We start from the raw sequence: 13,623 nt of genomic DNA, 5'->3' as shown, positions 1-13,623 counted from the left end.
TTTATTAAAAGACTAACATTTTATGATCAAGTAAAGCTGCTTCGCAGATATAAGGGTAAAAATGTTAGGAAATACACAATTCATAACATCAGTAAGTCAAAGAAGAAAAAACATATGACCAAGTCAATGTTATGTCAAAAATGCATTAGAGAAAGTTAAATACTCTTTCAGAGTAAGGAAAAAACAGTAAGCGAGGAGTAGAATGATACTTTCTTAATACAGTAAACAAAATCAACCTCAAACCACGGGGAATATCATCTTAAAAAGGAAACATGTCTACATTTCCCAAAATGTATTTAGCAGAATACAAGCCCATGAGCTAGCCCTAATATCCATACATCTTAGGAATTCAAAAACACTTCAGCATAATAACCCATCCGAAAAGTCCTGCAGAAAAGAATTAAGTCAGCCATTTTCAAACTCATTTAACAGAACTCTTCTCTCAAAGAACACATATTAACATTCCAAAGAACCAGTGTTCCCTGGAGCATACACTGGTAAAGGCATTCCCATTAATGCCTAGGACAAAACTAGGTTGCTTGCCATTACTCCTCCTACCTAACATTGTTCTGGAAGTTCTAGCCAAAGCAATATGACAAGAGAAAATTAAGGCATATAGCCATTAGAAAAGAGAAGACAAAATTACTATTGCGTGTAGATGATAGGATTACTCACACAGAAAACACAAATGAGTCACTTGAAAAAATATGCTAGAATCAGGGTCTATTAAGTAGAGGGTTTCAAAAACAATTTTACATTAAAAAAAAAAAAACAACTAGGAAAGATAATGAAAAGTTACAACCAACAATAGCAACTGCAGTGTGATGGATCGCTTTTAAATGACCTTTCTCACCATGATCTTGTAACTTCCACCAAATGACTGGATGGGACTATGCAAATAATATGCTTGTGGCCCACCAAGGGGACTGGATAGCTTACTAACAGTGCAAATAAGGTTCACGGCACCCTTGTGCAAGTGGGACCATGTAAATAAGATGTATGGCACTCTAATGAGGATATTGGTCAGTTTTGCCATCCCTCTAGGCTTAAAATAAGCCGTCCCAGAGGCAGAAGAGGGGGGGCCTCACTATAACCAAGAAAGAAGAGCCAGGAATGGAGCATGTCCTTTGGACCCAGGGTCCCTGCTCTGAGAACCTCCAAACCCAGGAGAGAAAGAGGTGTAAACACCAAAGATGGCACAAGATGGCGAGAAGCAGAACCAGGAAACCAGTGCCAGGCGTGGTGGGCTTCCCAACACCCAAAGTGAGGCAGCTAGAGTGGATGTGCTGACCCATTAAGCCCTCTGGCAGGAGGCTTCCTGGTGGAGTGGGGTGGCTCTGGGCACTTATGGGTGGGGCTAAAGAACTTAGCAACACTTGCTCCAACAAGGCAGAGGCCGGGCCAAGGGACCAAGGGGCCGAGGACCAGAGAGATGCGTGCCTGCAGGCACGGCTGAGAAGAGGCTGTCCTGATGGAAGAACTATATCCTGAGTCCTTCCTGATCCTGAATTGTAACCTGTCACTTCCCTAATAAACCCTATAACTATGAGTATGGTTTGTGAGTTGTGTGGCCACTGCAAGAAATTATCGAACCCAGCAGAGAAGCAGAGAGTGCCATGGGAGGGACAGCTGGCGTCAGAATCGGTAACAAGGCTGGAGAGAGGTAAGCAGTACGTATGACCTCCATCCACTGCGCCAGAATCGGCTCTGGGCTGTTGATGCTGATGGTGATTCTTTCCCCCTCTCCTTGAAGTTAACGGAGGTCAGATGCCCCTGTGCAGCCACTTTTTACACCCACAGAAACTACGAAGTGCCTAGTAGGGTAAAGAAGAAATATTCTGGGTCTATGAGAAAGCCGTAACACTTTACTTCAACAAAGGCAAAAAAATGTATAAATGAAGAGACAGATCATGCTTGAGAAAGCCGTAACACTTTACTTCAACAAAGGCAAAAAAATGTATAAATGAAGAGACAGATCATGCTTCTGGCAAGAAGATTCAATACTATCAAGATGGACACTTATCCAAAAAATTAATTTATAAATATAATGCAGCCCAACGGAATGTTTTCTTAGAAACTTGACAAAATGGATTTTTAAAATTCATCTTGAACACTGATGTCCAACAGAAATATAATGCAATCCACGTGTGTAATGAATGTTTTCTATGAGCTATATTTTTTAAAGAAAAAAAATATATATATTTCAATAATATATTTAATTTATCAAAAACATTAATTCAAAGGGTAATCAATATAAAAAAGTTATTAATGAGATATTTTACATTCCTTTTTTGTACAAAGTCTTTCTCTGAAATCTGATGTGTATTTTACACATACAGAACCTCTCAATTTGGACTAGGACTAACCCCATTTAAAGTGCTCGACACAGTCACATGTGCTTGTTGTTAGTTGCCATCAAGTCGATTCTGACTCATGGCAACCCCATGTGTACAAAGCAGAACTGCTGTACAGGGTTATCCAAAGTTATGACCTTCCAGAAACAGATCACCAGGCCTGACTTCTGGGTGCTCTGAGTGGGTTCAAGCTCCAAACCTTTTGGCTATCGGTTCAGAGATTAACCATCTGCACCACCCAGGTGGCCAACAGAACATGTGGCTAGTAGCTACCATGTTGGGCAATAGAGATCTAAAAGAAAAAATACATAAGGAATTAAAAAAAAGAAAAACACAGCAGTACTTACACATATCAAAATGCATGACTAGATTACAATTTATTCAGCAAGTACGTATTGTGTGTCTTCTATGCGCCAGACACTAGGGATCCAGGTGTGTTACCATTCTGTCTTTATAGGTCATGATAAGAGCTATGACCTAGTGCCGTCAAGTCGATTCTGACTCACAGCGACCCTACAGGACAGAGTAGCACTGCCCCATAGAGAGCTTTCATAATGGAGGAGTGCTCAGAGCAGAGCAACCTGAACAAAAGACATTTCAGATGAGACCTAACAAACAAGTGAAGGTTAGCTAGGTATGTACGTGTGTCAGGAGAGGGAGAGGGATGCTACATGGAAACTTTCCAGACAGAAGGAATCACATGGACAGAGATAAAGAGCCTGAGTCAGGGAGGATGTGTTGGAGGTATTGTGGCACAAGTGACAAGAGGCACAAAGGGAAGAGCAGAGGATACATGAGGTTGGCAAGATAGATAGAAATCGGACTAGGATGGGCCTCATGGGCTATTTCAAACTAATGAAAAAGGAAAATTATTTAAATAGATGCCACTGGAACAGTATGAATAAATATTAATAAAGTTAGATCCCACTTCATAGCATACCCAAAAATAACTTCTAGGGAAGGCATTTCTAAGTGTACAAAGACAGATATCAGAAGAAATACAGATTTGACTAAAGAAGTAAACTTCTATACATCTAAAAAACACCTTTTAGCAAAAAAAAAAAAAAAAGAAATTGACAAAGTATGAAAAATACTAGAACATATATAGCAGAGAGGTATAGAACCCTCATCAAAAAACCAAAACCCACTGCCGTCGAGTCAATTCCGCCTCATAGCGACCCTATAAAACAGAGTGGAACTGCCCCATAGAGTTTCCAAGGAGCACCTGGCAGATTCGAACTGCTGACCTCTTGTTAGCAGCCGTAGCACTTAACCACTGTGCCACCAGGGTTTCCAGAACCCTCATACAAATCAATAAAAGCCAAATATAACAATTGAAAAATGGGTAAAGAATATGAACAGATACTTAAAAAAAGAAAAACTGCCTTTAAATATAGGGAAAAATGTTTAGCAACTCCATCAATAAACAAAGAAATAGAAATTAAATGAGACATAATTCTTTTTCAAACTGGCGAAGACTTAAAAATGCAACCCAGATGGCAGCGTGGGAAAGGAGCACTCTCACACACTGCTGTCAGAAGTGCACAGCAGCATGACCTTTCTGGTGGGCAAATGTTAACAGCCTGAAATGGGTATTTCTCTCAACTCAGCATTCTATGTCACAAAAAAAAAAAAAAAAAAAAAAAATGATGGACTTATGCATAAGTATATTCAATTACAATAACAAAACAATGGAAACAATTTAAATGTCCGATAAAGGAATTATTTAATTATAGTACACCTATACACCGAAAGGAAACCCTGGTGGTTTAGCGGTTAAGAGCTATGTCTGCTAGCCAAAGGTCAGCAGTTCAAATGCACCAGGCACTCCTTGGAAACTATGAGGCAGTTCTAGTCTGTCGTATAGGGTCACTGAGTCGGAATCAACTCAACGTCAATGAAATACTATACATTATACACTGAAATACTATATCCTTGTTAAAAATGATATTAAAGAAGAATACAAAGTTTGTTCCACAAAATGTAAGCCCCATGAGAAAAAAAAACAAAAACCCAAACCCATTGCTGTTGAGTTGATTCTGACTCATAGTCAGACTCTGACTCATAGCAACCCTACAGGACAGAGTAGAACTGCCCACAGTTTCCAAGGAGCGCCTGGTAGATTTGAACCTTTTGGTTAGCAGCCATAGCTCTTACCCACTATGCAGGGTTTCCAAACTTTCTATGGTGAACATATATTCCTTGGAATGACAACGAATACAAACAAAATATATTTTAAAATCCCTCGTTGTTGTTGTTGTTCTGTGCCATTAAGTTGATTTCAACTCATACCGACCCCATGTGACAAAGTAGAACTGCCCCATAGGGTTTCCTAGACTGTAATCTTTATTGAAGCAGATCGCCAGGTTTCCCTCCTGCGGAGCTACTGGGTGGGTTCAAACCACAACCTTTCAGTAAGCAGCCATGCACTTAAACATTGTGCTACCAAGGCTCCTTTTAAAATAATTCGATAAACACCTATGTTCACTGTAGCGTTATTCACAATAGCAAAAAGATGGAAACAACCTTAAGTGCCCGTCAGTAGATGAATGGGTAAACAAACTGTGGTACCTACAATGAAATATTATGCAACAATAAAGAACAACAATGAATCCACGAAACATCTCACAACATGGATGAATCCGGAGGGCATTACACTGAGTGAAATAAGTCAATCACAAAAAAGACAAATACCATATGAGACCACTATTATAAAAACCCAACAAAAGGCTAACACACAGAAAAAACAATCTTTGACTGTCTTGAGGGAGGTGATGGGTGGAGAGGGGAAATCACAAACTAGATACTAGACACGTTAACTGTGGTGAAGAGAAAGACAACACAAAATACAGGGGAAGATAGCACAAAACACTTGACCAAAGCAGTCATAGAAGCTTCCTAGATATATTCAAACACCTTGAAGAATCTAGCTACTGAGGCTGAGAGCTGGGGACCATGGTCTCAGGGAAAATCTAGGTCAACTGGCATACCATGGTTCATAAAGAAAACGTTCTACACCCTACACTGGTAAGTAACGTCTGGGTCTTAAAAGCTTGCCAGCAGCCACCTAAAATACATCCATTGGTCCCCACCCTTTTCAGAGCAAAGGAGAATGAAGAAAACCAAAGACACAAGGAAAATATCAGTCCAAAAGGACTAATGAACCACAGCATTCACCAGCCTGAACCCAGAAGCACTAGATGGTGCCCAGTTACCACCACCTACCGTTCTCATAGGGATCACAATAGAAGGTCCTGGACACAGTGGGAGAAAAATGTAGAACGAAATTCAAATTCACAAAAAGACCAGACTTGCTGGTCTGACAGACGCTAGAAGAACCTCTGAGACTATGGTTCCCGGACACCTGCTAACTCAGAATTGAAGCCACTCCTGAAGTCCACCTTTCAGCTAAAGGTTAGTCAGGCCTATAGAACAAGCAATAACACAAGTGAGGAATGTGCTTCTTAGTTTAATCAAGTACATGAGACCAAACGGGCAACATCTGCCCAAAAGCCAAGACGAGAAGGCAGAAGGGACAGGAACACTGGACGAACAACACGGGAAACCCAGGGTGGAAAGAGAAAGGGGGAGAGTGCTGACATATTGCAAGAATTGCAACCAAAATCACAAAACAATTTGTGTATAAATTTTTTAATGAGAAACTAATTTGTGCTGTAAACTTTCACCTGAAGTACAATAAAATAATAATTTTACAGACACTGCTAATGGAGTGGAAACTGGCACAAATATTTTGAAGGGCAATTCAGTAACATCCACTAGAATTACAAATGCACATCCCCTTTGACCAAGCAATTTCAGTGCTAAGAATTTACTAAAGTATTGTTTATTACAGGACGAAGATTAGAAACAAACTAAATATCTATCAAGAGGAGCCTGGTTAATAAGTTGTGGTATATCTATTATGGTTAAGGTTGTGTATCAACTTGGCTATGCCATGATTCTCAGTGGTTTGACAGTCATATGATGGTGTGATCAATTCCATGATGAGATTTGATATTATGTGATCACCTCCATGATGGGATCCACAGAGAGTGGCCAATCAGTTGAAAGGGAGTTTCTTTGGGCATGTGGCCTGCACTGAATGTAAGTGGATATTCTGGTAAGGCTTGTGGGCTTTTGCTCATTCTGGATCCGCAGCTGGCTCCTGTTCATCTCACCTCCGATTCTTGGGACTGGAGCTAGCAGCTTACCTGCAGTCTTGCCTGCCGATCTTTGGGATTCATTGATCTTTACAGCCTGTCAAAAAGAGCCCTGCTCTCCAACCTACCAATCTTGGGTTCGCCAGTCCCTGTGGCTAGGTGCATCAGGAGAAGCCTCTATCCTGACCCACGGACTTGAGACGTTCCAGCCTCTACAAGAATGTGAGCCATTTCCTTGATATAAATCTCTCTGCACGTATATATTTATACACTTTACTGGTTTTGCTTCTCTAGAGAACCCAGCCTAAGGTAACATCCATACTAAAGACAAACAAAAAATTAAATGAGGAACCTCTTTTAATCCTGATAGGAACCAATCACCATGATATACTGCTAAATGAAAAAGGTGGGGTGCGGAACAGAATACATAATATGCTATTTGTATAAAGAGATACAAAAACACACACACCAGTTTTGTAAATATACACATACCCACACACATTATTCTGGATATACACAGAATATTTCTGGAGAGATGCACACACAAAAAAATTACTTCAACTACCTCTAAGGAAGGGAACTGGATAGTGGGAAGGCCTACTGGCTTTCTCTGAGTCTTGAAAAGACAAGGAAAGAGCATGCCAAAAATATTATCGATCTGCAGTCAGACCTGGGTTGAAATACTATGTAGATGCTTTCCATTTGAAAACCTTGGGCAAGGTTTCTCATCTTTAAAATGGAGATAATAACCTGTTGCTGTAGAGCCAATTTCAACTCATGCCAACTCTATGTGTTACAGAGTAGAACTGCTCCACAGGGTTTTCTTGGCTGTAATCTTCATGGAGGCAGATTGACAGGCTTCCACTGTGCTGCTGGGTGGGTTCAAACTGCCAATCTTTAGGTTAGCAGTCAACTGCAAACCACTTGCAACAGAAAGGCTCCTATAAAATGGGAATAATAGTCCTTACCTGATAGGATATCACTGCTGATATCAGATGGATCTTGGCTGAAAATAGAGAATACCAGAAAGACGTTTACCTGTGTTTTATTGACTATGCAAAGGCATTTGACTGTGTGGATCATGACAAATGATAGATAACACTGTGAAGAATGGGAATTCCAGAACACTTAATTGTGCTCGTGAGGAATCTGTAATAGACCAAGAGGTCATTGTTCGAACAGAACAAGGGGATACTGTGTGGTTTAAAGTCAGGAAAGCTGTGCATCAGGGTGATATCCTTTTACCATATTTATTCAATCTGTATGCTAAGCAAATAATCCGAGAAAACGGATTATATGAAGAACGCAGCATTAGGATTGGAGGAAGGCTCATTAACAACCTGTGATATACAGATGACACAACCTTGCTTGCTGAAACCCAAGAGGACTTGAAACACATACTGATGAAGATCAAAGACTACAGCCTTCAGTGTGATTACTCCTCTACATAAAGAAAACAAAAATCCTCACAACTGGACCAATAAGCAGCATTATGATGAATGGCGAAAAGACTGAAGTTGTCAAGAATTTCATTTTACTTGGATCCACGATCAACACCCATGGAAGCCCCAGCCCAGCCCAGTGCCGTCGAGTCGATTCCGACTCATAGCGACCCTAGAGGCCAGAGTAGAACTGCCCCATAGAGTTTCCAAGGAACGCCTGGCGGATCTGAACTGCCAACCCTTTGGTTAGCAGCCGTAGCACTTAACCACTATGCCACCAGCCCATGGAAGCAGCAGTCAAGAAATCAAAGGAGGTACTGCACTGGGCAACTGTGCTGCAAAAGACCTCCTTTTAGAAGTATTCAAAAGCAAAGATGTCACTTTGAGGATTAAGGTGTGTCTGACCCAAGCCAGGGCATTTTCAATCGCCTCATGTGCATGCAAAACCTGGACACTGAATAAGGAAGACCAAAGAATTGATGCCTTTGAATTATTGGTGTTCGTGAAGAATACTGAATATACCATGGAGTGCCAGAGCAATGAACAAATCTGTCTTGGAAGAAGTACAGCCAAAATGCTCCTAAGAAGCAAGGATGATGAGACTGCGTCTTACATACTTCGGACATGTTGTCAGGAGGAAATCAGGCCCTGGAAAAGGACATCATGTTGGGTAAAGTCAGGGTCAGTGGGAAAGAGGAAGACCCTCAGTGAGATGGACTGACACAGTGGCTGCAACAATGGGCTCAAGCATGACAACAACTGTGAGGATGGTACAGGACCGGGCAGTGTTTCATTCTGTCGTACAGAGCCAACTCAATGGCACCTAATAACAACAGGATTGTTATAAAGGACATGTGTAGGAAGCATGTAGCACAATGGCTACTTGGCAGAGAGTAACCAAAATTAGCCATTACAGACTATTTTAAGGAGAAAGTATAGGATAATAAAGAGAACTGGCTTTGAAGTTGTAGTTGGATTATGAATCCTGGCTCTACTGCTTTCTAATAATAATAATAATAAAAAACCTTTTGCCATTGAGTCAATTCTGACTCACAGTGAACCTATAGGACAGAGTAGAACCACCCCATAGGGTTTCCAAGGAGCAGCTGGTGGATTCAAACTGCCAACCTATTGGTTAGCAGCTGGGCTCTTAACCACTGTGCCACCAGGGCTCCATAAAAAAACAACAAACTTTTAAATAGTTATGTTGTCTTAGACAAGTCAGGTTAACTTTGATTTCCCAACAGGACTGCTGTGATAATTTTAAAAACTGGCTGCTGTCAAGCCGATTCCAACTCTGGGTGACTCCAGGTGTTGCAGAGTAGAATTGCCCCATAGAGTTTTCAGTGGCTGTGACCTTTTGGAATAGATCTCCAGGCTTTTCTTCCAACACACCTTAGGGTGTCTTTGAATCCCCAACCTTTCAGTGTGTTTAAAAAAAAAAATCTGTTGCTGTTAAGTCAATTCAGACTAATGGCAACCCCTTGTGTTAGGAGCTGAGCCACCCAGGGACTCTTTTGCTATGATAATGAAATGAGGGGAATTCTTGCAATGGATACGTACAATAGCTTACATTTTTCAAATACTTACCTTGTGCTAAATGCTTTATATGTATTAACTAATTTGATCTTATTAACTCCGTAAGGTAGATACTGTAATTTTTTCCATTTTACAGACGGAAGAAACCGAGGGACAGAGTTTAAATCACTTGCCAGAGGCCCCAAGCCAACAGGTAACTTTAGTCTAGCTCTAGAGTCAGTACTTCATAACTACAGCAGGCTGCCTTCTACATATGCAGATCCTGCCTGTCACCTACCAAGCTCAAACGTTACCTATTCATAGCAGTGTTTGCATAACACAAGAGTGCATAAACAGTGACTTTTTAAATTAAAGGGCAAAAGGAAGGTGGGTTCTGTTTTTTGTTTTTTTAAGGTGTAGAGTCCTGAACAAAAACCAGTAGAGAAAGGAGAGCAATACAGCATTTCTGAAAAAATCTAAAAAACTGAAACAGCTTCACAATGAGACTTCTTCCTCCTCTGCTTCTCAGAAGAAAAGCAGAGAACTACACACTTGAAAGAAAATCACTGGGGAGAAAAACAAAACATCATGATTAACACCTAAGAAAGGGATTCCATTTTTCTGCAAACTGAGAAAGGAAGTGCTTCACTCTCCTCTCCCTTACATTAACACTTCCTTTTGGCAGTGACAATGAGATTCAAAGACTCCTCCCCAAAGCTTTTAACAAGCAACACTCTTGAGCAAGAGGTTTCTAAAAGACTGACACATAGTGAATTTGCAGTTAATTTAAGTCCTAGGCACATTACCACCAGGTTAAACAGGGCAAAAGGCATAATTAATCACAAGTTTTACACCCAATGGCCTAATTTATCAGGTTCAGTGGTCCTGAGATAAAGGAAGTCAGAACCTCATATAGGGATCTCAAGTTCAAATACTACCCACCACTGTCTTGTATCTGCAGTTCCCCAACCTGGGGCATTCACCGGTTTATTATGGTAGGTCTTGATTTCTTTCCTGCATGGAATGTCAGTGGGCTTACACCCAAGTCAAATTTGATTTTTAATTATTTTATCTTTAAAATGAAATATACATATATATATATATGTTGTTGTTAGGTGCTGTCGAGTCGGTTCCGACTCACAGAGACCCTATGCACAGCAGCAGGAATCACTGTCCAGTCCTGCGCCATCCTTACAATTGTTGTTATGCTTGAGCTCAGTGTTGCAGCCGCTGCAGAGCTACGAAATCACTGGAGAGAAAAGTATAACATGAATAGCAAAACTCTTCCCCAGTACCATCCCTCGTACTTTTTCGCAAAGAACATCACTGGTAAGAGTTTTTAGGTGTTCTTTCAAGAAAACCACAAACCCTGTATCAGCATAAACTGTTCTGCACTTTACTTTTTAAAATTTTATTTAACATACCTTAAAGATCTTTCCACAGCAGCACATACTCAACTACCTCATTAACTCCTTCAATTTCATAGTATTCCATGGATGGCCATGTCACAATTTACTAAACCGGTTCCCAGTTGATAGCAAAAACCAGGACACAATTTAAATAGCTTTTACAAATATATAAAAACCAAAAATCAAACCCATCGCCATCAAGTCGATTCCGACTCATGGTGACCCCATGGGACAGAGTAGAACGGGCCCCCCAGGGTTTCCAAGGCTGTAATCTTGGAACCACCAGCCTTTCAGTTAGCAGCTGAGCGTTTCAACCACTATGCACAGGGGCTCCTTACACACTTACAATGGCTACATATCTTAACAGGCATCTCAGCTTTTTTGTAAGTCAGTGTGTAGTCTCAACTCCTAGGAGAGGAATTACTGGGTTAGTTTTTCATTTCAATCAATAATGTCAAATTATCCTCCAAAAGGTGGCAGCAATTATCCTTTCACTGACAGCACATGGAAGTGGCTGTTTCATCCCATAATTGCCAACAATGGGTATTAAACTTTCTCATTTTTGCCAAATTGGTAAGTGAAAAATAGTATCTCATTGTTTTGACGTGCGTTTATTGAATTACCAACGAAGTTGATTATCTTTTCTCGTGTTTAATAGCAATCTGCATAAGTTTTCCTTTGAACTGCCTATTCATATCCTTTCCCCACATTTGCCTTTTCTATTGACTTGTCAGAACACTTTGTAAATTAAGGAAATTTGCCTTTTTTCATATGTGCCCCAAGTATTAAATTTAATTTCAATCACTAAATTGGCATTCTGACTGGGGATTTAAATTATTTGTTCTACCTTTATAGGGAATACTCATTCAATATCAATCTCTTACATGTTCAAACTGAAGGGAATTCAAAGATGAATGAGAGTCCCAGTCTTGCAGTTTGATAGCGGCTTAATGCAGATTCTTCGCAACTCAGAGAGATACGGGAATGACATTCATTTTTGAGAATGCACAGTAATGATTTATATTAGTTCTTCATTTAGATTAAGTTTGCAGCTGCTTCAGAAAACAATTATGAATTTGGTTATTTCACTCACTAAAAACATCTGAATCAGTATTCTCTAATTCAGCAGATTAATCATAGGTCTTTTTTAACATTATATTAGGCAAAACACCATTCTCAAACTAGACATTTACATTGCCTGCTTTTATTTATAAAGCTGGATATTATTTTTTAGTACCATTAGTACTTATTTTAACAATTCTTATTTTATTTTAGTTTTTAAAACTATACTCTGGATACGAATGTGAAATATGCCGTTTAGAAAACACACGCAGAGACGGCTTAGCTGAAACGGCCTGTTAGGGAGCTTCAAAATTGTCAGATCAACTTCTCCGTAACCCTCTTCTGCTCATTCAACCAGTGGAAAGAGAAATACTCTGCTTTTTCAATTTCTTTAATTTCTTACTTTAGAAATATCTTACTCTCTTACAAAAAAAAGACTAATTTCATACCCGTGGAAGCAGCTTTCACCTCACACCCTCACACCCAGCCTGTGGTGTGGCCAGATAATAAGACTCCACCACTGCTATTCTCGAGGGTGGATTTTGGAAAGGATCACCGCTGACACAGGCACACCTGACATCTGTCCACTGCCAAGTGTCCAGCCACGCCCAACACCAGCCTCAGCATTCGAAAGAGGGGATCACTGCCCCCTCCCACCAAACTCCTTAGCCTTTGCCCTTTAAACTACTTGGGAAAGTTTCTCCATCCTCATCATTAATAATTACTACTTGCTGAAGGCCTGATGCACGCTACGCATGTTGTAAAGGCTTTATTTGCAGTATTTCACTGAATGAATCCTCTTGACCTCCCCCCCATAAGGCAGGTACTATTAGCTCATTTTGAAAAAAAAAAAATTGTGCTCATGAGGAACTTGTACATAGACCAAGAGGCAGTCATTCGAATAGGATAAGGGGATACTGCGTGGTTTAAAGTCAGGAAAGGTGTGCATCAGGGTTGTATCCTTTCACCATACTTATTCAATCTGTATCTGTATGCTGAGCAAATAACTCAAGAAAATAGACTATATGAAGAATGAGGCATCAAGATTGGAAGACTCATTAACAACCTGCCATATGCAGATTACACAACCTTGCTTGCTGAAAGCCAAGAAGACTTGAAGAACTTACTGATGAAGATCAGAGACTACAGGCTTCAGTATGGATTACACCTCCACACAAAGAAAACAAAAATCCTCACAACTGATCCAATAAGCAACATTACGATAAAAGGAGAAAAGATGGAAGTTGTCAAGGATTTCATTTTACTTGGATTCACAATCAACGCCCATGGAACCAGCAGTCAAGAAATCAAACAATGTATTACGTTGGGCAAATCTGCTGCAAAAGAACTCTTTGAAGTATTAGAAAGCAAAGATGTCACTTTGAGGGCTATGGTGCGCCTGACTCAAGCCATGGTATTTTCAATCACCTCATATGGCCATGAAACCTGGACGACAAATAAGGAAGATAGAAGAAGAATTGACGCCTCTGAGTTATGGTGTTGGCAAAGAATACTGAATATACCACGGACTGCCAGAAGAATGAACAAACCTGTCCTGGAAGAAGTACAGCCAGAATGCTCCTTGGGAGCAAGGGTGGCGAGACTTCACCTCACTTACTTTGGGCATGTTATGAGGAGGCACCAGTCCCTGGAGAAGAACATCATGCTTGGTAAAGTG

The 13,623-nt window shown here is 40.4% G+C and overlaps 1 protein-coding gene across 3 annotated transcripts in view; it reads right to left on the bottom strand.

Moving 5' to 3' along the window:
- ZBTB34 (zinc finger and BTB domain containing 34) overlaps positions 1-13,623 on the bottom strand; it is a 31,534-nt gene that overhangs the window by 8,171 nt on the left and 9,740 nt on the right. The window contains exon 1 of one of the 3 annotated variants that reach the window (XM_049896028.1): positions 7,483-7,504. The exons of the other annotated variants lie outside the window; for them this stretch is intronic. The gene's annotated coding sequence lies outside the window, so the exon portion shown is untranslated. Of the gene's footprint in view, positions 1-7,482; positions 7,505-13,623 lie in introns of those variants that run through there. 3 annotated transcript variants of the gene reach the window in all.

This window comes from Elephas maximus, chromosome 9 (genome assembly GCF_024166365.1).
Source record: "Elephas maximus indicus isolate mEleMax1 chromosome 9, mEleMax1 primary haplotype, whole genome shotgun sequence".
Taxonomy (NCBI): Eukaryota; Metazoa; Chordata; class Mammalia; order Proboscidea; family Elephantidae; genus Elephas; species Elephas maximus.
Note: the sequence above shows the minus strand (reverse complement) of the source record. Positions and strands in the feature narration are given on the sequence as shown.